The following is a 26,630-nucleotide window of genomic DNA, read 5'->3' on the forward strand; positions in this document are numbered from 1 at the left end:
TATTGCCTCAAACCAACAACTTGGATAGATTTCTCATGTCTATATCTTCAGTAAAAAATTACATAAACGCCATCTGGATTCAAATTTGATTCACTAATTGAATCGTAAACTGCTCTTGTCACGTACCAACCATATCACTGACAAAAATTATACAAATTGGTATTATAGCTTGAATTTCCATTGCCGTGGGAGGTTTTCATGGTTTTCTTCTCCAAAATGATGAATATAATACAAATGAGGATAGTCAAAAAAATTATTTTTTAAGATAAGCCCCAAGCGCTATATTCACAAGACTAGTGTGGGTCTAGAAAATCCAAAGTGGTGAAACGACTTTGCCTTTTTTTTCTTCTCCTTCTTTCTTTAATTCTTTCTTTCCTTCTCTCTCTCTGTTTACCTTATTATTTTACCCTTGTATTTTACGAGTATTTACTGTTACTAGTAAAGCAGTACAGTTAAAACGGTAAAATAATAAGTAGTACCGTTACTTATTATTTTACCGTTAGTATTTAAATCTAAATTTTTAGACTCCCACAACGATGTTGTGATTAAGAATACTATATTCAATCCAATTTAATTCACCAAGGTAAGCACGTTTGTAATAATAATTGTCTTGATGGTTCCATAGTCTTCTGAGTTAGGCTTATGACTACAAGGAGATGGAGAAGAATGCATCAACTGAAATAGAATATATTTTATATGAAATATTTGTAGTATTTTACTTATTTATGAGAAAATAAGTTAAGGGGATTAGGGCAGATAAGTCACTTAGAGATGAGTCATAATTGTTCCAAAGGGAAATATTTACATCAAACTGTTCAAAATCATTATTTTCAGGTAAGTACTTAACGACTTTCCTCAATTTTCGGCTGTATGATAACATAACAGCCAGAAACATTTTTTGCGTGAAAATCGTGATATTTTTACTAAACACTCTAATCAATTTTACATTATATTGCACCGAGCTCTAAGATCTATGGAATTTAATATTAAAACTTTGAATGTTTAATTGTTTATTCAGCATCCTTATCTTTTAATCATCCCATACTAGGAATGAAATACTTTGTTTATTGCTAGTATTCACCGCTTACAGGGATTCATATTCCATAACCGCAGCGTTTCCTAGAACAATGGCAAGACAACATTAATTTCTAATTCTTGTACTCTTTTAAAGGCCTTAAGATAGATTTTTATCTTCTTCTTTAGGCGGAGAAATGGCGTAAATCATTGGTGCAAATAATCACTTTTTTCAATCTTCCTTTTATGAAGATTTAATGTCTAGAACAAGAGCACTTTTAGTGTAAATGATTTATATTAACGAAGGAGCGTGTTTTCTAGGAAAACATAAATCAAATTCACTGTTAAAAGTTACCTTAAAAGATTCTTTTCACTTAGGCGGCTTTTAGTGTGACTAAGAGATAAGGTAACATTTCTATGAACTGATGCAATGGAAGAAGCTGATAAAGGGAAGCATATATTATTGATTTTATATTTCGCAGAAAGTTTGTGTTGCATCAAAAATTAAAAGATTTTGTTTAACTTTATATTACTATTTTTCTTAGTATCACGTTTCGTTTACTTTATTAACAACATTTGTATATTAACGATTTAAAAGAAAAAAAATAGGCTTTGAAATGCGTGTTTCCCCCCCCCCCCACAATGTTTCTCCAAAAGAAGTCTCATCAAATGCTGTTATATAAACACACACTAAATCTCTTACGTTTTAAATGTATTTTGAAGAAAAAAAGTAGATTTAGAAATACTGAAATAATACTTTGCTTGGTCCAATATTTCTAACTATAGGGTGCACTAGAATAGGAGTGCCCAATTTTTGCATTGCTTTATACTGATTTTAAGATAAATTTCTATACCTTATACAGTTTTTTTAATACTTTAAACAGTTTCTATACTTTATACAGTTTTGTTAATACTTTAAAACAGTTTTTATACTTTATACACTTTCGAAGGTGTTCAGTGACAGCTGTATATCTGAATTTATTGTATTATTATATTAAGGAAATGCAACAACAGGGTTACCGTATTTCTTAATTTTTTTTTAATATTAAGGCATTAGGTTTTAAAGCAAACGTAAGTCCTAATTTTCAAAAATACTACAGTGTTTACTCTCAGTAAAATAGGTTCAATATTGTGTTATAAAATTGATGCCTATAACCTTAATCCGTTTTTAAATTGAATGTAATTTCAATAAGGTGTTAAAATGAACCATCTATCCATACAAGTTGAACCACAATATTGTACTATCAGTTTTTAGGCACTGTATTAAGGTTGCTGAAAATTTGAACAATCAATATTATGCTTCCACACGCAGAAAAATTTCTAACAATTGTAGCATCATCTTGTTCGTGACATTTGGTTATAAAGATCTTTCATTTATATTAATTCTTCCACGGTGGTTCAACGTTATAACCATAAATACAAAGCTAATAAGCGTCTCATTACTTAAATATTGGGATGGCATAATTATTAGGTATACAAAAAACCAAATTAGGTTGTCAAATCTAAAAGAAAACAGAACTGGCAACGACCGTCTTAATGTCTATATTAAGATAGACCATTCGATCACGGCATAAATCTTCTATAAGTGTTCTTTTTTGAGTAGGAAGGAAATACTCAATCATCAATATTTTCGAGGGAAGGCACCAATCGATTTGGAAAAGAACAAAAAACCAAAAAGAAGAACGTTTGTAAGTCGCCGCATAGTCTTCAATTAAAATAATTGTGGCGCATCTGCTTCAAGCCAAAGTTCACGTACTCGTCGCCAAAAGGAAAAACTGAATGAAAATCTTCAAGGTTTTCTCCTTTCATTTTTTATTATGCCTTGGCGAGAAGGTACACAAAGCACCTGGCTTTGACGCCGAGCCGTGATTCGATTTAATAAGACACTGCCAAGCTGAAATCAATCTAGCTAACGGCTTATCAAATTTGTGCCCATGTGATGATTAACCAGACCGGCGGACGTGCTTTGACTTGTCGATAGGCCACGTGGACACACACAGGGGGCTAGCCAAAAAAGGTTGATTGAGACATCAAGAGAAATTAGAAATTATAATTAAACCACCCTTGTCGTGTCAATTCTGCGGATGAATGTTAGGACTGAATGAAAATTATACGGTGCTGATTATTTATCAAGGCTCTTTACCATTATCTGTTCCGAAGAAAAACAATGATGTTTTTATTATAAGGTTGAGAAATAATTGGCGACAATGTTGGCGTGTATAGATTGAAGCATTTAAGTTAATTGTTCGCTTTTGTGAATGTTATGCTGCAAAGAACGTCGAAAACACGGTTGACATATTTTTGTCATTAAAATTTTATGCACTTTGAATTAGAAATGTAATTGAAGGTATCCTTTGACTTAGCCATTGTCAATTTTATCAGACATTTTTTTGTTTTGTTTTACTTCTAATTGCTCAAAGAAAAAAATTGTTGGGCTGTGTCATTTAGTTAAAATAATAATGAACTTGAAGTGAAATTAAAGTGCCGAATTACAAGGAGTAGTACCAGTGTATTATCGGACTAACGAGGAGTTACATAAAAAGTTTTACTATTCGGAAATTAGAAAAATTTAGTCTAACATTCGGCATATTTAGACAAATTTCTTTTTCTTCCTTTTTTTTTTGCTGAATGCTTTTTAAATACATCTTTAGAAAATAAATTGTCATTTTATAAAAACTCTTATTTTAATTCTAGTAATTTAGGAAATTTAAAACAGTAAAAAATAGTCTCAGTTTTATTAAAGAAGATAAGTTGAATAATTATATGCAAATTTTACGCAAAAAGAAAAAAAGAATTTTTTGAACTTTATTCCACAAATTAAGAATTTTCCCTTATTCAAAAAATATAAGTTCGTGACATCCCTGTTTAATGCTAAACTATAATAGATTCCCCCATGTAAGAAAGAGGAAAATAATTAAAACTTATGATCTTCATAATTGGATTGTCACTTTCTTACGTGCAGTTTGAAGTACATTTTTGTGTGCTACTTAGAACTAAAACTTAATTAAGTTATGAAATCAAATACACGAACGTAGTTTCTCTGAAAGACAGATTATTTCTGAACATATTCCACATTTTAATTTTCATCCGACAGGAGTTCCCAAACTCGTACAAATCATGCGCAAACCACTTACAATCAGTTTATATGTGACGTAGGTGGTTAAAAATATATTAAACTAGCTGAATACACCTGTTCTTCGTACAGTAGTATTAATTAATTAGCATTAATCAACAGTGCGAATTCATGCACAAAACTGAAAGACATAAAGCAACACAATTAATTAAGCTAAAACATTTTTTTTATTATTTGTTGCCCTTCCCAATAGCTTTATGTTGAGCCGCAATGGCTGAGGGGATAGAGGGTTCGCCTTTCAATGAGGTGAACCACGGTCGATACCGGCGATGGCTGGTCGATACGAATTCCGCATCCGGCTTGCACCGACCACAGTGCTGACGTGAAATATCCTCAGTGGTAGACGGATCATGGGTTAGAGTCCCCGTGTCGTCAGGCTAACCGTGGGAGGTTCTCGTGGTCTTCCTCTCCATGTGACGCAAATGGGGGTTAATTCCATCAAAAAGTCCTCCACGAAGGCAAATTTCTCCTAATACTTGATCCAGGAATTCTCTTCTCTTATGGATTGGGTTCAAAGGCTACGGAGTTGAACATTGACATTCGTAAACCCAAAAATTGGGTCGACTGTTCAACGACGGTTATAAAATAAAAACAGCTTTATGTTATCAGATTAAGCAAAAGATGTTTCTAGAAGTTCTTCCCTTCTTCAAAATAAAGATTTATATTCAGTACAAATTGACATAATGCTATTGGGCAAAATTAGCTCCCTGATATTCAAAAATTACCAAACTCAACTATTTCTTCTGGTGCACCCTTCCCAGTGATTTTATGAAATCAGATTAAGCAAATCATATTTTTGGAAGTTTATCCCTTTCAAATACAGATAATTATACTCAATATCATTTGGTATAATGCTATTGTCCTTTTGATTGTCAAAAATTTTCACTATCAGCAACTTTCTCAATCCATATCTCTTTCGATGAGCCATAAGCATCTATTTCTACCGAGGTAACTTGATAACCTATATTTAATACGTATTAAAAACATTAATTAACATAATGGTAGTTATACCTATTAGTTAAATTAACTAAACAACATTGGCGTCAATAATAATATGACGATTTCTTCTGGTTTTCATAGATGAAGTACGTTTTCTCCAGTAATTTAGCATTTTAATACAAAACTATTTCATTTCATTTTGTACCTATCACCAAAATTAATTATTTGATATTCTAGAAAATATTTAATGAAGACACCAATATTTTTTACGATAATTTTTGGCGAACGAACTAATATCGGTACTTATTTCGAAGGCTGTAAGAAAATCGCCAAAAAATATTGACACCATTAATGCTTAATTAAATCTGAGAACTCCTGGTATTGCCATTTTGAGTACTATGTTAGTGAGAACCTATCATACTAAGGAGCATAAGTATACTGTGGTAATAGATTTTTTTCCGTCCTCCGAAATAGATAAGTACCCTAATATAAGTCTCCCATGACGTGACTGTTACTTATCAGTAACGGATAAGTAGCATCTATGCCATAAGTAGCATTCATGACATCTAACATACAACTTTTTTTATTATTTATTATATATTCTGGTGTGGATAAATACTATTAGATTTTTCACAATCTGAGTTAGAAATTCAACTTAGTAAAAGAAAGATTAACTATATAGATAGTATAATCTAAAATGTGATATTCAGAATTTACCATAATTTTTGCATGGCTCTGTCTCCAACAGTAGTTCATTAGTTTCTGTTGAGTTTCCACTAATTGAGTATTTGCAACTCGAGAAAAAGACAATCACTGATACCGAAGCACGTGACTTAAGACCTCAACGCCAGCTAATCGTATATGAAAATTGTAAGATGATCGTACATTTCGTGGCTTTCTTCTCCTTGTAACACAAACGGGAGTTAGTTCCCTTTAAAAGTCCATTACGAAGGCTAATTTCTCCCAATACCTATGCCAGGAGTTACCTTGTTTTCTGGATTGGGCTCAATATTACAAGGCTACGGAGTTGAACATATTATAGCCGTATACTCAAAACCTGGGTCGGCTGATTAACGGCAGTCATAAAATAAAATAGAAAGTAAGGTTTATAATCTCTTACCATGCTAAAGAACAGATATCACGAATTGGAGAAGTACATCCCAATGATACGTCTCAATGATATATCCAGGTTTACGGTGGGAAACGAACCCGTTACCTATACGCAACAGAGCTGGTTTAGAGAGGCCGAAACCGCTCGGCCAGGGAGGATTCTACGCGCTCCTTCTATTTAATTCTCGAGTTCTGACGTGGATAAAAATAGATCAGAAAAGTTGATAATAATCAATCGAGGATAACGAGGCGGCACTACTTGGTGCTGTCTCTCCTATTGTGCTATCTGTCCTCTTCTACTTGACGAAGGTTTATAAGCCTATTTTGAGCACACGAGTCTGAAAATTTATGTAATTGTAATAACCAATAATCAATCGATCAATGGCAAAGAGTTCTAGTAAGCAGGGGGCGGTTCTTTGCTGTGTTGGTCTGTATGTGATCTGCGTTGATCTGTATTAAGCTTAGCTGTGTTAATCTGTTTATGTTTACTTGATTAATCATTGCAATAGGCCTGGTTGAAACTATATTCATTATAAAAGATTTCAACGATGTTGATTAAAGGTGGGTTGACACGATCAAAGTACTTTGATCAAAGTAAGCGCGCGCATTCACCAGTAGGGAAATATTTTGGGGGAAATGTGACGATTTAGAAGAAGTTGTTTTTGTTTACAGGGAATATGTTTATTTTGAATGTTTCTTTCAAGAAATTTGGACGTACTAATAGGATTTGAAAACTTCTCTATATTATCGGGTAAGTGAGAATTTCTTCATTTATAATCAACTATATGTGCTTTTATAATGAATATTACGTTTTCTATTTTAAATACTACTAATTATATCACATACTAATATACGTTATACTCATGTATATATGATATCTTTGTGTAGTTAATAGATTATTAGAAGTATTTCTGAACTGAATAATCAGAATAAACACAAAATATGTATTCCATGCCTAATAGTTCATTTATTCCCGATCTGTTTGTGCATTTATAATTTTTATTAAAGTTTATAAAATATTTAGTTGAACGTTTTTTCAGCTCTATCATTTTATAGTATAATTGATTGCTTCACTTTTATTACTGTGTAGATATTAATACTGATTATTTTCTGTCAAAATTTTATATAAATAATTGTTGTTTTTGGTTACTTTCTGTCTATATTTAATTAAAGAAAAAATTGCTTATAGAGAAAATTTTGTGTCATGACAAGTGTGGAATTTAAAAAACATGGAGATCCATATGTCTCATTTAGGAATTAGATTAGTTGTTAATTCTATATTGAAATTCAGTTATTTTAAATTTTTGTGCATCTCTAGCTTAATATTAAGATCTTTTTACATTGGTTTGATCTTTATACAAATTTGCTTGAGAGTTTTAAAATGTCTGTTTGTTTGACTTTATCTTTTTTGCCAAATGTCTTATGTTTTATTTGACCTCATACACTCTAGCTTACTTGACACTAAAATTGTTTCATACAGAGAATATCTTATTTCCATGTATAATAATTTTAAATTATTTTCATGAGTTATCTTGATGAACTATAGAAAGTTTTGTTGTTGAATAAAAATGTTTAATATTTCTTTAGTCAACTTCATTTTGGACTGTTCGTGAGGCTTTATGCTATGCTACAGTTATTAAATTGAAATCCTATGGACTTGCTCTTATTTCTATTAACTTATATAATAGAATAGTAAATTTTTTTTTGTTCAAAGTTACATTATTTGCTCTAAGAAAGAGCAAAAAATTTTTCTCTTTCTGGAAACATACAATATGCAAAATCTTAAATAATTTGATTAAAATGTGCTAGTTTTACGAACATAGATACAATACTTAATACATAATATACAGTGTGTTCTCTAAATACAGCTTTTGATATAAATTTTTATAATCCTCATCAAAAAGGAAAACAAAAAGTGTGTATGTTACAATTAGTATAAAAGTATGGGGAAAACATATGCACTATTGAAATCTGACTATTTACAGTTAAAAAATGTAGATGTAATTAACATCAAAACAGGTTTAATTGGGTGTTGAAACTTGAAGATGTGTTTTTTATACAGTCAAGTGTGTCTTGTTGTATATTTCTTTTGTCTTCCAGAAAAGTGATTTGTCATTTTTCGACTGTGTTTTTTTTTTTCCTTCCTTAAATACTAATTCGCTAATACTAATTTTTTGATAAGGTATTTGAAAAGACATATTAAGAGCAATCCTCTTGAAATACCACATATATAGCCTATGTCTCATTGTGCTCATCAAATTCAAGTTTTGTCAGAGTAAATTGAAACTTTTAATCTATGCATTTTATAAATATTGTTTTAATATTAATGAAGAGTTGATACTAATTTTGTTACTTGATTGCTAACTTCATTCTCCTAAAAAATATACAAATTGGAAGTAACAGTCAGCATAATTCAAGTGCTCATTAATAGACAATTTATTTTTGAGTAGTAGGAAGTTATTTCTTTTCAAATTTAGTAAAGTAGTAACTTTGTATATTTTGAGCATAGTTTAAATTTATTTATTATTTTTTCTAAATGAATATTCAGTAAAGACAGTTTAATTTTATGTGGTGTAGACCATTTTGAAACACTACTATTACTTTTAAACAATTTTACTGAAATATATTAAAAAATTAAGAATTTTTTTATGTTTGAAATTTTGTATAAATTTTAAGGGGGAGTAGACGAAATTTTATTAGGAAAAAGTTTGATATTATTAGTTGATTGTATTAGTTGACAGGGTAGCAAATGTTAATCACTAATTCTGTAGAAGACACAAAGAAATCGAATGATAATGATGTAACAGTATAAAAAATTAAATCAATTGTAAAGAAGAGATTTATTAACCTTTTATTTATTTTTTTAAATACTTTTAAATAATGTATTTTTATCTATTATAGGTTGACAGAATTTATTCTTCGTCTCCTCTTCTGCATTTAAAATAACCTGTATTGTATCACAGCTGGAAATAATTACAAGCTTTCATTTTCCAGAAACCATAAACAGAAGTAGAAAGAGCAGTAGTGAAAGTGTTCTGAGAAAATTTTTTTGACCTTAGGGAACATTCATAATCATTTATAACTTCTTATCTTAACTTACTTAATTAATCTTAATCTTATCAGGACTTTTATAATCTTAATTATGTATTAGTTATTTCTGTTCTAAAAATTTTTAGGGGTTATCGTGGTAGCAATTTTTAAAAAAGAAAAATTTCTTGTACAGGATCTTTTATTGGGTTAATAAGATTTCACTGTGGCCTATTCAAAATTGTTATACAAAAGTTTTTAAATATTTTTTAAACATTATATCTGAGAAAACTTGCTATTATATATTCTTTGTAGATTTAAATTAAAATTATATTTTTATTATTGAACAGTTCAAGATTCTTTCTTTAAATGTAAACTTCTTCTAATTGTTTTATATTGTAAAATTTTAATGTTGATACTGCATAATGTATAAGCATGTTACATAAAATATTTATAAATCTTTGTGACAGTTTTCCGCAATCTTTTTGTTCTTATTCTATTCTTTTTAAGTACTAGAAATTAGTCAAAATAGTTCATGGGTGAGAGCTTATAAATTTCTTCATTCATAGTTTCAGTGTATTCCATTAAAATTATTTCCTTAAACTAATACTTTTAATTTTCTATAAAAATTATTTCATTCAGTTTAATATATTGTTCTTTCTCATTTCAAATGATTTGTAATCCAATGATGTTTTTACCAATAAAAATTTTTAAACTAAGAACTATTGCTTGTATGTTGCAAAAAAATAAAATTGGATTTCAGTGGAGTTGTATAATAAATTTTATATATAGTATATTTTTCTGTATTAGATGTGAAAGGCTTCAGCATGCAAATTTTATAGAAATCAATACTTTTCTTGATGTAAAAGTTACTCTATAAATAACAATAATAAACGATGTAGGAATCAAATGCCTAAAGTTATTGAGTATCAAAGACTGTTTCTAGAACTTTCTGGAAGCTTTTTCTCAAGTTGCTAAAGTTTCTCAGCAAATATCACTGAAATCCAAATTTATTTACATTTATTGAAACAGTCTTTTTGTTTTAACTATTTCAATTCATAATTTAAAATCAACAAGTCCAATGGATTACCAGTAGGACCAGGTTTTACTTTTGATATATGGCGAGGGATGTCAGAGAAGAATGATTAAAAATTAAGGTTTATTTATGTATAGTTTATTTTTAAATTTTTTTTTAAAAAACCTGTATCAATTTACAATATTAGTTGTTAAAAAATTAGGCTTTAAAGGAGCATATGGCATAAGCTTTTTTATAATGAGTTTGATAATAATTATTACAAAATAATAGCTTGCATAAGGAGTATAAATCGAAAAACTTGTTTGAGTAAATTAACATTCTTTAATGATGATGGCAACAAGTGGTATATATATATAACACAATAAAAACAAAAAAGATTACGAGAATAACAAAGAAAATTACGAAAAAATAATAGCTTTATTTGCTACACAAAAGTTGCAAGTGCAAAGAATTACTAAAATGTGTCAAAAGTACAGAGAGAAAAATATAAAAATTCATGAAAAAAGAAACTATTAAATGAAAAAAAAAAATTTAATACGTAAAAAAAAACACATTTTTATTAAAAAGAATAAATTTAAAAGCCGGAAAACAAAAACAATGGAAAAATGTAATATATATTTTTGTTTTCCGACTTTTTAAAACAATTTTTATATAAAAATGATTTTTTAAATATTTAAAACTATATTAACCCAATTAATTTGAATAATTAAGCCAGTAAAGGTATAAGGAGATTAATGGAAACTCCTTCAGTTCTTCAAAAGCAATCAAACTGGTTTTGATATTCTAATTTTTGCATACATAGTGATTTAAAAATGTGTATTTGTCATTTTATTTTAGACATATTTCAAAGTAAAGAGAAAGAACAATACATTACTCATATGCGAGTAAGGACGGTATTTTTTAAAATTTTGATTAAAATTATAATAGCCACCAAGGTAGACCATTTATTGGAGAAAGAAAAGACATACATATGGAAAGATACACATGCTAATACCAACAGAAGATAATTCGACTCCTTTGCATTCAAAGTGTGAAACCCGCATCAGAAACTAAATAAGAAAGAATAATGGAAAGCTACCAGCACTTAAGTGCTTTATTTACGTCGCACAATGGGCTACTGGTGACAGTCTGGGAAACATTCCTGAGGATGATTCGCAGACATACCATCGAAATTTTGATACTCCGCAGAGGGGATGGCTCCCCTGCTTTAGTAGCCCGACGATCTGCTCGCGAAGTCGAGCACTTTACAGTAGAACAGTTTAACGAGGACCAATACCGCTCGCCCTGGGTCCCTACGCAGACTGCTCAAAGTGGTCACTCCACCCGTTTGATGACCGCAGCCAGGGATGCTTGATTGAGGTATTCTACTGGAAACTGTTTCATTACGATCAGTCCACAGCGGGACTACTAGCACAAGTATTGTACAGAATGTAATGGAAATAGTTCCTCAGAGATAGCTAGCACAATATTCAAAATTTCGCTTTATGTGACCCTCCAAATTCACCTGCTATTTTGCATACAGTGAGAATGGGCTTGAGAAATAATTATTTTGAATTTTTTCTGTGATTAACTTCATTGTAACCGCAAACGTGAAGTTAGGATCTATCTTCCTCACCACACGAAACTGGAAAAATTCCATTTAACGCATCTTTGAAATTGACCCTTAACATTTTTAGAATCCTCTTAGGGAAATACGTCATAGATAACAATCAATTACCGATACCCACAATTGGCACAATTATCGCTGTTTGAATCAAAGTAGAAATTAAAGTTGAACACCCTTCAAAGTAAATTACGTCACATCAAAGTAAGAGACAATTACAAATACAGGGAACTTTTTATATATTTAGTTAATTTCAAAAACAATAATTTTCCTCTTTTCATTAATATAATCACAGGGTTGGTTAAACTGCTTATATCAATGTCTAATAAAATATGATTTTATTATTTAAACTTCATTAAATAATTTTAAAATTTTAATAAATTTTAAAAACGCAGAGGCCGAGATTATTCATTTGATGTATCATACTCTCAACAACAGTGCGTGACTTTTTTTTCCCTTCGCATTTTCCCTTTTCCCTAAAATTTCGCGGTTCCCATTTTTGTTTTATTTACTTTTATGACTTACTTTGATTGCGCGCGCATACTTTGATCAAAGTACTTTGATCGTGTCAACCCGCCTTAAGATTTTAATATGAACCGCTAAGTGATTTTTCTAGCTTTGTATAGTGAAGTGAACTTTTAAGTAGCTTTGTCATATTGTTATGATTGTGCCAACTAAATTATAGCTTTGGGAAATAAGAATTGAAGTTAAACTTACATTTAAACTATACGATGACTTCCAATAACAAAACTAATTAGTTGATGTCATCAAATTCCTCAAATTATTGAAGCAAAACTTCTGTTGAAGTCGATTGGAATATTTCTCGTAAGTTAAAATTTGAAAAATATTATTCTTACTTATTAAAGTCTTATTTTAATCAACGTTCCTTACATACTGGGCTTAAAAATAATGTTTTGAATAGTTTAGAATCATTTTTCATATTTGATTTGGAATCATTTTATCTATACTTAAGAGAGTAATTTGTCATGTTTTGCACTTGATATTGCGGAAGTAAAATATCCTGACTTCTGAAAAGAGTAATTAAAATCTAATTTAATCCGTTGTATGGTCATTTTTTCCTATTAATATCGTGTTAAAATATTTTTGGACAAATTTATGTAGAGAACTTATTACCTAAGATTAATTTGATTTTTAAGACCAAACTGGTGCTATTGACTGGTGCAATAAAATGTATTTGTAGAAAGGTTGATAATATTTTCTAAATTTTTGCTTAAGTAAAAAATTGGCCATGAACTTAAATTTCTGAGTTTATATGTTACCAAATTACGAGCTGACTAAATTGATAACTTTACCAAATTGATAACTTTAATTAAATTCGGTGAGAAATGGTAAATGGAATGAAAGCAAAACACACCAGAGCCTCCCAGGGTCTCTTCTTGGCCCTACCGAAAATTTACTGTTGGGCTACATTTATGTAAACGAACCCGTTCATTAGTAATTTTTTTCCCCTCATTTTTTTAAAATTATCAGAAGATGGCCGAACAAATGGTAGGGGGGAAAACTGGTTCCCAACAACATTTAAAAATTAAGTAGTTGGGAAGTATACTTCCCACTTCTTCCAAAAGGCTAATTTAGTTATTTTTACGCCCGTTTTTCTCCAAGTATATGCTATATTTTTGTTAATGTCTTCAAGTATCAATTTTTGATTTATTCTCAGAAATTAATAAAGTAACCCTACATGGTTCTCTCTTTATATTCCTTTGAAACGTCGCTTGCTGTTTTCATATTATAAAATCATGTTTTTACTATGATTTCAATTTTCATGTAATCCACTTTATAATTGAGATTTTCTTTTAGAAGAACAAACATATTTTTATGAAGTTCAAATTTTTTTTGATAATAAGTAAATGATTTTATTTAAACTTTTGTATGAAATATTCTTACATCTCTGTGGGATATTAAGTAGTGTTTCGCAAACACCAAAGTTTCTTTATTTGTTGATATTTCATATTACTGTATATTTCATTTCTGAAGTCCTTACGTACATTTGCTGGAGGCGCCAGGTTTGCGTTAACTTCACCAAAATAAGAGACATGAGATAAAAAAAAAATGATGGTATGTGTTCAGGATTCGAACCTTGACCCCGCTGCGTCCTACCGAGTACATGCGATATACGTGCTCGTAAAATCCGTGGAAGCGAAAACCCAGTGGTCGGTCGCCGAGCAGTACCGAGGGCACAAATATCTGGAGAAAATTTCCTTCCCCTTGAGATCAATGTCTAAACTGAGGAAGTGGCCTCACGAATGAGTGGTGCTGCCATCTATCCGCGTGGTTTTGTGTGAGAACCAATACTTTCTTGCCCTTGCGGTGCTTACCTTTCAAACAAAAGGCTCATTTTTAAGACTTAATACGGAAAAGGTCATCGGCCGGCGTGCTTGCTCAAGTGTCATTATAAACAACAATAGAAAGAAAAACATTTTGTAAATATGTTTCTTCAAATATCTATATCGGATATTGTAAAATAAATGTGACTAACATAATGTTTTGTCCCCTATTCTGCCATACTATTTGAGTGATAAATTGAATTTAACTCCATAAAACAACTCTCATAATTCAAATTTTAAAAATAGTTTATTTGAGCATTAGAGAATACATAAAATAATTAAAAGGGCATTAAATAATTGAAGTTCAGATCACAAACAGAACATAGAGCATTAAACTTGTTATTATCGAAATTTTTATGTTATATATACAATATTTCGAAATTTAAAATTAATGAATTTAATTGAAATTTATGAATTCAAGTAAATTTTAAATTACAATATCTAAATTTTTGAACATTTATTTAGACTGAAATTAAGCACAGTTCTTTAATTTAAAAAAAAATTAAAAATCGACTAAATTTGAGATGTTATTAAGATGCTTTTGTTTGCTTTATTGAATAAAATTTATGTCATTAGCTTAGAATTTTTCATTACCAACTTGAAAATTGTTGTTTACTTAATTAGCAATTCTTCGCTTAGAGACTTTAAAAGATAAAAGTAAATGGATTTTTTTTCCACAATTAGCTGAACAAACCTTATTTACTTTAGTTTGGCATGAAAAATACATTCATATTTTAGTTTGCTAGCGATTTTCAAGTTGGTGACATCCAATGGTAATAGTTTCTTGATTATTATCTTCGACAACAATGCTTACGTAATTTGAGCATGTTCCGTGTATTTCCAACGTGGGATTTTATAAACAGTACTAAAAAGTAATTTTCTCTGTTTCTTTTTCAAATTACTCTTGAATTTTTATTTTTTGAAAGCTAAATTATTATTTTTTTGATTGTAACGGGAAGAAAAAGATTCAAAAACTCAAACCTCATTCATAATTAAAAAAACGGTGCGAAGTGGTTTCTGTGCGAAAATTGTACTCACGTGTGTTAAATTTGTTTTCTGAAAATGACGATTGGTTTATTTATTTAAATGTTTTTAGTGATATGAGAGTCTTGAATATTTTATGAAAAGAAATAAGGAAAAATGCTATTTTCGTTCGTAAACGCTCAGTAAAATAAAGAAAGCAAGTTTCATTTTCTACATCATTTAGAAAAAATATATTCTGAAAGCAATTTCAAATACACTTTGAATTATTTCGTTCTTTGTAAGATAGTTTATAGGTTTGTTGTTCTAAAATGATCTCACTCAAGATTTACTTTTGTATATTTGTCAAAAAAAGTTACAAAAAAGTATATTTATTTCGCATTTCAGGATTAAAAACTTCATTTGCATAAAAATATATAAAGAAAAAATAACATTCGGCATTTTTCAAAAACTCAAAACCGGTGACCATTTTCAAGACTTGCCAAATGTGAAACGAGGAAAAATGTTATCTGCAGTTCGAAAAATGTTCACTCTTGGCAAGTCTTGAAAATGGGCTCCTGTTTTTGAGCGCTTGAAACATGTTGGCTGTAATTTTTTATTGGTGTATTTTTGAAGCGAATGAAGTTTTTAATCGAGTAATAACTTACAGCTTCAAAACCTTGTGATTATTTATTTAATTATATTAATTTGGGTTTTCAAATAAAATTAAAAATCAAAACCACTGTTAAAGTCTAATACATCATTTCTCAGAAAGACAACAAACAAAAAAAGAAAAACTTTTTTGATGGCTTCAGAAAGCTACGAGGAGTCGAAAGATGCTTATTTGCAACATTTTTTCGGCAATAAAACAGATTTTGATTTTTTAAATTTTGCTACGCCACTAAGGATATTCGGCAGATGTGGATAGTATTTTTGTTTGTTTCCTCATTGATTAATTATTGACTTGCGACCTCCAATATGTATATTTTTCTGACTTTATATTTGACAAGGATTATGAAAATATACATTAAGAGCTGGTATACAATGCAACAACTTGAATATTTACTTTTTTCTCTAAATAATAAATTAATTGAAACAGAACATGACAGGTTTGGTTTATCTGTTAACACAATTTTCGATAGAACTTTATTTAAGGAATGTGCAGATGCAATATTTCAAGATATTATGAATAATTGGTTATTGAATAAATCTTCAAGTTCCTAATGAAGTTCCTTGCCTTACAAATTTGGGTACCAACTATGAAGTTTTGTGCAAATTGTATTTCTTTTCTTTTTTTTTTGTGGATGCAAACTTTTCATTTGTTCAACAGTTCAGTGCCTAGAATTGCATTTAGGGAGAAAAAACAGATAAGTCCTACAGATTTGGGTTACAAGGTACAGATTTTTATACAAATATTTATCAAATCTTCAGTACCAAGGATATTATCAAGTCATTTTTTAAAAAAACTAAGATTTTGAAATTTAGATGCAAAATTGAGACTTGTAATGAATTGTTTTTGCAAGATTTAATTTAATGATATTTTTTAAATTAAAATTTCAAGCGTAAATGCCCTATCTCGTCTGCTACAGACATTATGTTCAATCGAAACTTTCTAAAAACCAGTAATGATACAATACATGTTAGCCTGGCCACAAAACAAGGAAAATATTTCAAAAACCAATTTTGATATCTACCAAATTGTATTAATTCGATTATTTACTTATGTGTGCAGGGCCTCTTTTGCTATGAGATATAATGTCGGCATATCTTAAAAAATATAATTAAAAGCGAAAAGATGGAGCTTTGCATGACCTTAAATAAAAAAATTTCCATATCTTTAACTGATATTTGTAAAAAGAGGCTTATCCATAAAGGAAAACGTCGCACATCACAAAAATCTGCGATACACTTATATGGAAACACTGTAGTGTTTAAAGAGAAACTATTCGTAGAATCCACTATTGAACTAAATTTATAACTCAATCCTTACCGTTAAACTCATAAGAATGATAAAATATGTCGATTTTTTCACATAACTTTACGGGATTTTGTCCCATTGTTACTAAATAGCAGGGTTTTTAGATTAACTATTCTCGTAATCACCATAATCATGATAAATGTTACCAAATTGAAAGTTCATAAATCTCTCAGTTAATAAATGATTCTCGTAAATTTTTGTCATTTTATTGGGGAAAAATAGCAGCTGTTCTTTAAAAATAAAAAAATAAAAAACAGTCCTTAAATACATAAATTGTTTAAATAAATTTAACAGGGCCGGGATAGCCTGATCGGTAGGGGCGCTGGGCCCATGTCCAAGAGTGCGTGGGCTCGATCCCCGTCGGACGAAGACTCCCTGTGTAGTAAATGGTGACTGATGCACGTTAAATCTGTAGAGTCGCAAAGTCCTCCATGTTCCCATAACAAATCGATACCTCTGGGGGTACTGATCCAGGAGTTTCCTTGTCTTCTGTATTGGATTCAACCGTGTGAGGTTCTCGTGGTCTTCCTCTCCATGTAACGCAAATGCGGGTTAGTTCCATCAGAAAGTCCTCCACGAAGTCAAATTTCTCCCAATACTTGATCCAGGAATTTCCTTGTCTTCTGGATTGGTTCAAAACTACAAGGCTACGGAGTTGAACATTAGTAGTCGTTAACCCAAAAATTGGGTAGGCTGTTCAACGACGGATATAAAATACAAAAATAAATTTAATACTTAAAATAGATTATAAGTTTAAAAAAAATAGATTCCTTGTTAAAAAGGTAATTAAATAGCATCCTATAATACATTGCAATTTAAGATAGCAAGAAAAAAAAAATAAGAACAAGAATTTAACATTCTATATATAAGTACTTGCCACTAAAGGATAAAAATAAAAGGAAAGCAAAAAAAAGACAAAACGAACAAGATGAGAGACGAATTACTTCGTTCCATTTCGTTCCCACCAATCTCGGTTCTTTATTCCAAAAGGCGGTACGAATTTATACCTGACACTGCTAAGAAACGCGTTTTGGGAATTGGAACGAAAATAGTGTGGGCCTTCCTATTCCATTTCCATTCGACACCAGCCATACCCTTTCCATTCCATTTCGCAACTCTGACTCCTTCTAGATATCCGGAACCTCTTCTATGTTCCCCTTGAGAATCGAATGATGGTGTGGGGTGGGCCCGCCACTCAATCCCCCCCTTTACATTCTTTTTTTCGTTCGAAGGTCTAACGAGATAGTCTATTGTACCAATTCCCACTTCACATACTGATACAAGAAACCAAATTTAGGCACTGGATGGACTATCCGGTTTCTTTCATATGTGTTAGTTATGATTTATTAATTTTCCTTCAATAGGTCGTGCCTGTATTTGTGCCTTAATAGGGTTTAGGGCTAACAATGGTTTTTATAATGAGATGTTGCTTGCGTTGAGGGAAAAAAAAGAGGAATTCTGATGGTTTTCGCGCCTGGTTGCGGCTGTTATTGATAGAATGTTGTTAAAAAAGAAAAAAAGAACTAACATTTTTGACAGCCTTGTTTGGGAGAAAGTTGAATATCCTGTTCTTTGTTATTGTTTCGTTTTATCTGGAAATTATCGAAAATGAAAGCTTTGCTTTTTGAAAAGTATTTTTAATTATAATGCCTGTTATTTGGATATTTAAGCTGTCTCGTTATGCTCTGTTATTCTGAATTATTATGTCTCGAAATATTTGCTACTAGCATTTGTCTATTACATACTTTTTTGGAAAATTTTCAGATTAATAAACTTTTATGTCGATGATGTATCTTTTTTAGTCTTAAATAAAAGAAAGGTAAATTGCAAGGATTTTTCCCCTCTTTTTTTGTGAACGAAATAAAAACTTCAGTTTTTTAAAGGAAGTAAATTGCAGGTAATTAATATTAAAAATTAATGATTGTTATTAATATTATAACTTAACTAAATTAATATTATAAATATTTTATGGAGAAAATCATCTGAGCAATACTTTCTGTTATGCATGAAATTAAATCATAGTCATAAATTCATTTCATGCATATCGAATTCCAGAACTAACAATAAGTAAATGAACAAACTATATAACTTATACTTATGATAATACGATAACTTATAAACTACATAACTTATACTTATGATAATACGATAACTTATAAAATTATGATAAACAATAAACTTATGATAATATGATATTTATTGTAAACCGTTGTTTTCCACATTTCATAAATAATCCATTTAAAAGTTTATATCGTTAAAATTAATACACCTATAATTGATGCTTTTAAAAATTTGTCAATACTTTATAAAAAGGGTAAGATTAAATTGTAAAAAATTTTTTGAAGTATTTCAACTTCTGAAATCGTTGCTCAGTTTAAAAAAATACGTAACGAAAAAATAGAGAAATTTTTTAGTTTCGTTTTTGATTAAAATTTGGTACATTGAGTTAAGGGATTGACTATTCGAATTCGATACATAGTGAAATAAATTGATAAAATATGAAAAGCCAAAGTTACTATGTGTAGCGTAGCTACCACTACAATTATTCAATTCTATTTACATTCGAACGCTACTATTCCTATAAACATTCGACTGCTAATAACACTGGAGGGACTACACCTACAACCCTGATCTTAATACAGCTCTCTTAGCGACTCACAAAACAGCAATCAATCAACTAGTGATATTCATTCATTACATTCCATCCAAGATAAAATTCTGGTGGGGGAGTATTTAAAATAAGTGTGTTTTGAGCCATGATGGCTCAGAGGATACAGCGTTCGCATTCCAATGACATAAACCAGGTTCGAATCCCAGCGATGGCTGGTCGATACGAGTTCTGCACCCGGCTTGTACCAAACACAGTGCTGACGTAAAATATCCTCAATGTTAGACGGATCATGGGATAGAGTCCCGTTGCCGTCGGGATAACCGTGGGAGGTTTTCGTGGTTTTTCTCACCATGTAACGCAAATGTGGGTTAGTCCCATCAAAAAAGTCCTCCACGAAACAAATTTTTTCCAATAAATGATCCAGGAGTTCCCTTGTCGATTGGATTTGGATCAAAATTGCAAGGTTGCAGAGTTGAGCATTAATAGTCGTAAACCCTAAAATTGAGTCGGCTATTCAACGACAACGACAACGACAGTTATAAAATAAAATAAGAGTGTCTTAAAATAAGCGCTTATGTAAGTCAAGTTAAAGCTATTGGTTACCTGCTGACTATCCACTCTTCGCATTGGGTGTATATATAAAAAAGAAAATAATCAATATGTCAGTGATACGTAAAACTAAAACCATATTCAAAATTAAAATGCATATACCGACACAATCAAAATAACTGAAATTATTTCAATCATTTATTTTTTTTAGTTTTTTTTATTTAATACCGTTTGATTCCCTTACTTTTGCTTGTAACTTTACGCTATTAAATTATGCAGATCATGTTTTTTAGTATATAAATTGACTTGATGCAGATATTTTTTTGAACCAACATTTTTACTCTTAATTTTTTTTTTTTTAAACAAATATCATATGAATAAGTAATTTCGATACAAGAACTATAATGCGTATTCTACAAAATCTCAGTGCCAAATTTGACACATTTATTATAAATACATAATTCTAGAATTATCATCTGTACTTCAACTTTTCTATACAATTATATGACAAAAACTTATTGTTGAACGAAATTTAAATGTGAAATCTATTTAAAAACTGAAAACATTTATAATCTATATTCAACTATTAATTAAAATAACTAACAAAAATGCATATAGTTTCCTGGTCAGTGTATTCATGTGTGCAATCGCAGAATTTTTACTATATCTTTATTTTATTCAGTCCATACATTTTTAAGAAAACCACTAAAGTTCAAAAGCATTAGAATTCGAGAACGTAACAAAATTTAATATATTTCGTCTCTAAAAGAAGCGGAAAAAAAAATTCAAAACTTCAGAAAAACAAACTCTTTCCTCGGATCGAATATTTTTGCGATTTGTAATTTCACTTCTCCTTTCGCGAAAATTCTTTCAATCCCACCCCATCCCCCCACTATGCTGTTCTGTTTTTAGCATTTCTTCGAATGTTCGGAAAGCAAATATTTTCCCATAGGGTTAATTCTTTTTATTTATTTATTGTTTCTTTATTTTTGTATTTAAAGTCACGGTCGTATTTGACTGACCTCACCAATAAAATAAATTTAAACTCTTCGATTGATGCAAATTTCTGCAACAGAGGTAAGTTTTGGAGGAAGAAAAAAATAAAATAAATAAAAATAATAAAAATTGGAAGACGAGTAATTGGATAAAGTTGGAGAAATTGGATTTTCAGTTTTTCTCTTTTCCGAAGAATAAATTTTGACTCGAGTAGGTCTAAAAGTTTCGTTGAAGTTTAATGTTCCGACTTGCTTTTTTTCAACGCTTTTTTGTTGCGTGTTTTTAAATATAAAAAGCAGCACGTTGCGCAAATACCATTGATTTTAACGATTTTTAACGATAAAAACGAAATGAACTTATCTTGCAAACTTTTTTTGTTTGAACTTTTCAAGGCTTAGTTTTTTCAGTTTAAAAAATTATTGGAAGTTTTGAAAACAAATGTGTATTATTCTCGTATCTTTCAAATCTGTAGGATTTTGGAAAAAGTTTGGAACATTTGATTGCTTTAAAGTGAAAGTACAATAGCTTTCTTTGTTTTTACTATTGCACAAATTTTTAGAAAATGAAAGTTCTCCTGCTGTTTTTAATAGAATTAAAATTAGTGAAATTATAAAAGAAAATGCATATGTTAAAAATTATATAAAATGGAAATCTAACGTAAAGTGCGCAAAATAAAAAAAACGGACTACCATGAGTAACTTTTGATCCAATGTTCGGATCTCCACGATCTAAGACTCAATGGTTCTAGAGTGTGTTTTCAAATATGTTAATTAATTAGCGCAGGTAATATTTTTTTACGAAATCAAACACAAAAAACTTACTTTAGATGAATAAACATAATTTTTTTTGACAGAGTCAAATTTGAATTTCTGACCCTTAAAATACAGAGGGTTGCCGCAATCTTTGAAATACGTTCTTTGAAATATGACTGCGATACGGTCCAAAGTTTGGACTCTTAATGTAAATTTTGTGTAGCACGTATTTCGCCATATCTCGAGAACTCTTTAAGAGAATTGAAAAGTTTTTGCACCAATTATTAAATTAGTTTATCCAAAGATAATTCCACGTAAAAAAATAGCTTTTAATTATTTGTTATTTTTTTATTTTTTTATTTAAGAACGGTCGAAAAAAATTTTTTATCGTGAGGTTTACAGTTTTTTACATCATTTTAAAGAATACAATTTTGCATGTCAAAATACAAAATCTGAGCAAAATCGGTTGAATCCTTCCTGAGAAATCGAATTCTAAAAATACGACTTTTCCAAAATTCGATTTGTCAGAAACTATTCAACCGATTTTGTTTAAAACATCGTCTGCACTAATTAACATATTTAAGGTCATCCCCTCGAAACGATACTTTGACATCAAGCCAAGCGCTACATTGAAAAATAAAGGAATTTGGAGAGAAACTTTTCTGCAGTCGTAATTTAGAGCAAAAATGGGAAAAACTCATTAAAAGTAATCTGGATCAGATCAAAAGTAAAACATTTTTCCTGTAATTAACTTTAATCACCGACGAAAATTTCTCCTTTAACACGTTGAATGCCATGGGGGTCACCGGTGATCGGCGAAGCCAAGAGTATTAGAAACACATAATTCGAGTAAATTTTTAAGGCTTTTAATTTTTTTATATTATCGTTACTTAAATGGTTTGAAGAAATTCATGCAAAAGTAGTTTCATTTATATACACAGATATGCCAACTTGCTACGGACAATGACTAAATATTTTCAAGTGTTAGTTTATTTATTGTGATTCTTAGTTTAATAAATTCAATTTAGTAAATTTGTATCCACCACTATTTCTAAACAATTCGTAGGCTTATATAATTCACCCCTTTTTTCAGATCATGCTTTCATGCTAAACCTTTCAAAAAACTAGCAAAATCAGTCTAATACTTGTAAATTTAGTTTGTAGTTATTTACCGTTTGGCCAGACGGGCAAGCTATGCAAAATTAGCGTGACCTTCAACGTGTTAAAGTAGTTTGACCAAATCTTTTTTTTTTTTTTTTCTGATCTGACACAAAAAATTAATTTCTTATTTTTCTTTCCCTTCAAAAGCGTAATTTTTAAAAATTTTATTTTATTGATATAGAATAACATAATAAAACATGATTTAAAATAAAAATTCATTTGAAAGTATATTCCTTACAAAAACAAATTATTTATACGTTTTGACGCATTATACATTCAACCCAATGATCATAAAAGAGTTATTTTAACAAGTTAATAAAGTGAAGGTAACATACAATAATAATTAGTTAACAGGTTAAATGATTAATTAACCTTTTTCATAACTATCTATATTAAATCACTCATGGCATCTACTCTGTCTGAATTTGTTTACATCTGAATTCGATTATTACTTAAAGATGAGTCGGAAAAAATTATTAATAAATAGTCAAAGAAATCGTAATTTTCCCTTTTAAATGATTTTTAAATTTTATTAACCTTTTGCGGTCGTGCACTTGCTATCAATCACAAAATTCCGTTAGTATCAGCAAAAAAATCAGTTAGTATAGCTAATCAGGATAAACCAGTTTTGATGTTCTTTATCCCGCCTTCCTTTAAGATATTTATAGACGGATTTTCGATCCAGAGACAGCAATTTGACAGTCATAAATAATAATTTTGTTCTTTCGTAGTTCTAATATACTTTTTCTACCCCTAATGTATATACTTTCTTTTAATTTCATTTTAGAAAGGATTCTAAAAATATATGTAAAGGGTGATGATTACAGACCACCTTCATTAAGCAATTTTCTTATTCTAAATATTCATCATTATGATCTCGAAAACAATTTAACAAACATTTTTCATTTTAAATTTCATTTTAAAATATTTAAAACTTAATTAATACATAATTAATAAATTAATACATAATTAATAAATTATAAATAACTAAAAAAATAAAATTTAAAAAAAAAATTTCTTCCTGAATGTTTAAATTACGAATTTTATTATTTAGTTTAACAATTATTTCCGTTTATTCATAATTTTAGATATTAATAATCATATCTTGCTTAAACTTTTTAAAAATGTATTGCTTTATTTAAGATTTTTTTTTTTAATTCAATTAATATAAAACAATAAATAACATACAAATTCACTTATTGCATACCTAACATACAACTTAACAATTTTATTATTTAGTTAAATATTTATTAATTTATTACCAAGCAAATTTCACCTTGATAAAATCAAAATGATTATTAAAATGAAATGTTATTAATGATCTAAAATAGTTATTCATTTGAATCCGCTTATTAATGTTTCCGTTCGAAAACAAGATACATTGTACTGAATAATATATTCAACGCAAGAAACGTAAAAGAGTAGTCTTGATTTTTGAATAGTGAAAGTAACAAAAGAATATAATAAATGAAGAGGATGTATGATTAATTAACTTTTTCATAACAACCTCTATCAAGTAACATATAGCATTTATCCTGTCTGAATTTGTTTACGGATGAATTTGATTAATTGTTGTTCTGAGATAAGGTATAAAAAGTAATTACGTTTTTCGAAGTTAAAGCAATTGCTATTTTCCCTTCAAATATTGTTCTGGCTTTATTAATATAAATATTAATAACAAATAATTATAAAATAAATATTTTTATATTCTTGATTTTGTGAAGAATTTATTTTAATTTATTAAGTTTTTCATTGAAACCGAGTTTCTATAGTGGAATGCTAATGAATTTAAATTTCTAAATTGGTTTAAGTTTTCATTCTTAAAATTTGCATAGACTTTTACTTTTTTTCCAACCAACTTTTGACAAGATTAATACTATTGCTATGTTAATTATGTGACTTATTTAGTTAAAAAAATTAATACAAGTTTTTAGAATGATCTTTTTTTATTTTATAATCAATAATTTCTTTCGATGTTTAACCCCTTAACGCACAGATTTTTTTTGAAAAAAACCGGCCAAAAAAAAAAAATTACATTTTAGAACAAGGTTTCCGTTTGTTGCCGCACCTGGTTCAACTTTTCTTTTAGTGGACAAGTTTGATATACTGCCCTTTTGTTCCAAGAAAAAAGGCTATATTTTATTCTAGAATAAATAAGTGTTACAGCTTACAATCCTATGTAAATGATAAATATCAATAAAACGATTTTTTTTTCTTAGCTTTCACATTATTTTCAATTTTCGATTATATTCCAGTGTGAAAAATTATACCAGCATAAAATACAACGCCGCTCGAATTATTTCGAGTGTGTACAGTTTGGCCTGTTTAGCGCGCTCGAATTAACTCGAGAGCACAAGTTAAGGGATAAACGAGTAGCCTGGTCTTTTTGAATATTTTTGAACTTTTTTAAATGTGAACATTTCATTAGTCAATTTCTTTTTGGTTTTTTAAACTATTGTTTCTCAACCGCTAATCAATATTTGTATTAAAATTAATATAAATTTCCTTTACATTTAAATAGGTTTAAGGTCAAAATATTTTTCCTAAAACAGAGTAGATCAGAAACAAACTGGTCAAAAAACTGCTTAAGTAACACAGTTTTGTGTCTGCAAAAATTTTGCCAATGGTCAAAATCATTGACCTTACCAGTCCGCGATAGACGCGGAAATATTTTACCTTTCCTTCAAGTAAATTTGGTTGAGAAACACCAATCTTTTTTAATTTATTGTGAATAAATATATCAATCTCTAAGTTCATATTTTAAACAGAGTGCATGGTGGAATTATAATGAATTTGAATTTTTCAAACTTCTTATAAATTTCGATCTTTCAATTTGAACAGATTTTACTTTGTGTAATTTTAATATGCAATCTTCATGGACACAATTACTAATTTGTTAAAACACATCATGGACACAATTACTAATTTGTAAAAACAGATCGGGAATTGCGTCTTTTCACTGTTCAACCCAAATTTAACATTAAACAAGGAATTGGGCTGGGATAGTCTGGTTTGCAGGGCGATGGACTCACGTTCGAGCCGAGTCACAAGATCCTCCATGTTCCCATAGCCTCTGGGGGTACTGAATTGGAGATTGATCGTTCTCCGGTTGAAGTCAAAATTATAATCTGTCGATGAATGAATGGATGCATAAAGGGGTCTACCCTATAATTGGGTGTGATCTATGGCTGTGGCAGAAGTCGAATTCCTCGCCATAGGTGACGCTACTGGAAAACAAGAACAATCGCAACTCTTGCCCTAGTGGCCTACGACAACAGCTACAGCAAACGAGGAGATTCAGGCTGACCTTTCCTGATTTATTTAAACACTAAGCATAAGCATTACGAAACAAAAGTCCGGAATTCAGACTGGGCGTGGCAATCTTTTAAAAACAACTGTTGTCTCTTAGTTTTTTT

The 26,630-nt window shown here is 29.7% G+C and overlaps 1 long non-coding RNA gene across 1 annotated transcript; it reads left to right on the forward strand.

Annotated features, from left to right (window-relative positions):
* The first annotated feature begins 6,248 nt into the window (after positions 1–6,248).
* On the forward strand, positions 6,249–9,178 carry LOC147808210 (uncharacterized). Its single transcript, XR_015434785.1, has 2 exons — positions 6,249–6,947; positions 9,098–9,178. It is a non-coding gene; the product is annotated as an uncharacterized LOC147808210 (long non-coding RNA).
* The last annotated feature ends 17,452 nt before the right edge of the window (positions 9,179–26,630 follow it).

Source organism: Parasteatoda tepidariorum, chromosome 6 (genome assembly GCF_982258835.1).
Source record: "Parasteatoda tepidariorum strain Cologne lab strain chromosome 6, Ptep-v5.0, whole genome shotgun sequence".
Taxonomy (NCBI): domain Eukaryota; kingdom Metazoa; phylum Arthropoda; class Arachnida; order Araneae; family Theridiidae; genus Parasteatoda; species Parasteatoda tepidariorum.